Genomic DNA, 2,500 nt, shown 5'->3' on the forward strand with positions numbered 1-2,500 from the left:
TCCACACAGTTAATTCGTCAATACTGCCGGCATAAACATGCGTTCATTCTGAGCAGGGCTTTGAACCAGAATTATTTCCCAATTGATTTGTTCTGAACAGAAACAGTATTTTAATGTTTCCTGCTTTCGGTTCAACCCAAACATTTACCAAAAAATCAAGTTCCTGAACCGGTTAATAGCGTTCCATGTTAGCTGCGGAACATACAAATAAGTAGGCTGATCGTTAGGACTTTAAAATGATATTGTTAGTCTACATAATTTTCCTGAAGTCTCTATCCTGTCATCAAATATTAAAAAAACACTAAATAAATATAAATAATGCACGCATAAATCCTTTTACATAATAACTTGGTGTAACAACCAACCAGGTCCAGGTACTGTAGATGCTAATTACATTAGCAATAGCAGCAGGTTCAAGCACACCTGGCTCCACTGGAAGAGCATTAGGCCTATAGGTGCAAATGACATGCAGTAGGGCAGGCTACATACTGTAGCTGTCATTAAAGGTATACTATGCAGGATTGGCGATTTCATCGCCGGTTTCGCTTTCACTTTTAATTTTCGCTCGTTTTATGCTTGCATATTTCTCTGCAGAGCTTCCCCTACAGCTTTAGCGTGTATATTTTACAAAACTCCTCAATCGGTCAGTCTGCCATGAGACTTTACATGACACTTCCTGGAGTAGAGCATGGGTGCGTGCCCGAGGTCTCCTGAAGTTGCAAGTGTGGTTCTACCGCTACAGACCACTAGAGCGGCCAAAAAAAACCACTGTTCGACCGGTACAAAGTAGTTTATCCAAAAGATGCACCGGATTGTTGGTCTGATTGGGTGAAGGACTATCCAAGCGTACGGAGTCATTTGAACGATGCCCATTGATCTCGCTACCTGTGCAGTAGAAATAAAGCGCAGACTCCCCAGACTAATGTTAAATCTGAAAAGATTGAGCTGAATATGGTGAGCTCAATCTTTTCAGATTTAACATTAGTCTGGGGAGTCTGCGCTTTATTACATCTTTTGGATAAGCTACTTTGTAATTGCAACCAAAGGTTGTGGACAGGAAGCAGAGGAGATAGATGTGGAGGCTTACATAGCTGCCATTGTGAACATTAAATGTATACAGTAAAAACATGCCCAAAACCCTGTCAGGGCTCAGAGGGAAATGAAAACAGATTGTGCCTGTAGGCTATAGCTGGCAGCAAGTGTCTCCAATACATTGAACCTCACTTGTTGTCAAAGAATGAAAAAATAACAGTATTAACTGGTTACCATTATTTTAGATAAACGTTTCTGTTCCGGAACTTAAAATGTTTTAAAGTTTCTGGTTTTGTTTCTGTCCCTTGCAAAACAGCAAAAGTTTTCGTTCTGTGAACCGGTTCAAAGCCTTGATTCTGAGCAATGACCAGTGTTCGAATTACCCCTCCAGCTTCGGGGGGTCCTGAGTTTTTGTCAAAATTACCAGTGACGTCATTATTTCGCCCTGTGTACAGTAGGCCTATGTTCATACCTACATCACTACACACTTACGGTGTGTAACCAACATTCGTGGTAACTGCATAAAATGTCTATGCCAGGTGGCTAATTCTGAAGAAAAATATTGCTAACAAATGTATTGGGGTAAACAACAAACAGCACCAACTTACTTAAGACGGGATTAAGGAAGCATTTTCGCAAATTTATTCACGTGACCTGCGGGTTAAGGCAGCGACGCGCTGAATGATTGCATGCAGATTTAAAACTTTTAGCCTACACGCTCATTCAGAACATATTCGTGACCAGAGATTTACAGACAAGTTAATTGTAGACAGGCGAAGACAGACATATTTTGATCTCAAACGAGCCTTAGCCTACATTTTGGTGCCGCCTGCGCGCGTGTGTGAGATGAGAGTGGGAGAGAGAGGCATGTTACAGTGACCAGAGGGATGTGAATGTAGCGATACTGTTATAAAGATCACAAAATAAATCCTCGGATCCAAACCGCTGTGCAAATTATTAACCTGCTGCTGTTGTGAAGGAGAGAGGGAGTTAACCCGAGTCAATTCAAGTACCTCGGCCCTGGAGCAGCCAGCCAAATATACAGTCTCCCCTGAGATCTCAATCTAAGTCCTGAGACAACGCAGGAAAAGTTAACGTTGGGCTCCGTACAGTACAGCCTAGGCTACTCGAGTTAATGCGTTGTCAACTCATCTTTCATGCTGCGCCGAAACAAGCCGTTTTTCTTTAACAGACGCTTCAGTTTTCATGCTTATAATCACATTGTGTCTCACAGACAAATCCACTAGTATATTGTTGTATGTGAGCCCCAGGTTAAAGGAAAAACCTAATAATGTCAAGATTATCCACGAGATGAGTTTTAGCTGAACTGCACTCCAAGTAAACCTGGATGATAGCCTATATCCCAAGTTGACAGGAACGACAGGGACACTGGCATGGCCTAGGGAACCAGACAGTGAGGGAGGACGGAGGCGTGATAAGTTTAAACAATAATTTGCGGTTTAACCAA

At 42.1% G+C, this 2,500-nt stretch overlaps 1 protein-coding gene across 1 annotated transcript in view; it reads left to right on the forward strand.

The window, feature by feature from the left end:
- LOC134059979 (B-cell scaffold protein with ankyrin repeats-like) overlaps window positions 1-2,500 on the forward strand; it is a 63,967-nt gene that overhangs the window by 59,183 nt on the left and 2,284 nt on the right. The window lies entirely within an intron of this gene.

This window comes from Sardina pilchardus, chromosome 16, assembly GCF_963854185.1.
Source record: "Sardina pilchardus chromosome 16, fSarPil1.1, whole genome shotgun sequence".
Lineage (NCBI taxonomy): Eukaryota > Metazoa > Chordata > Actinopteri > Clupeiformes > Clupeidae > Sardina > Sardina pilchardus.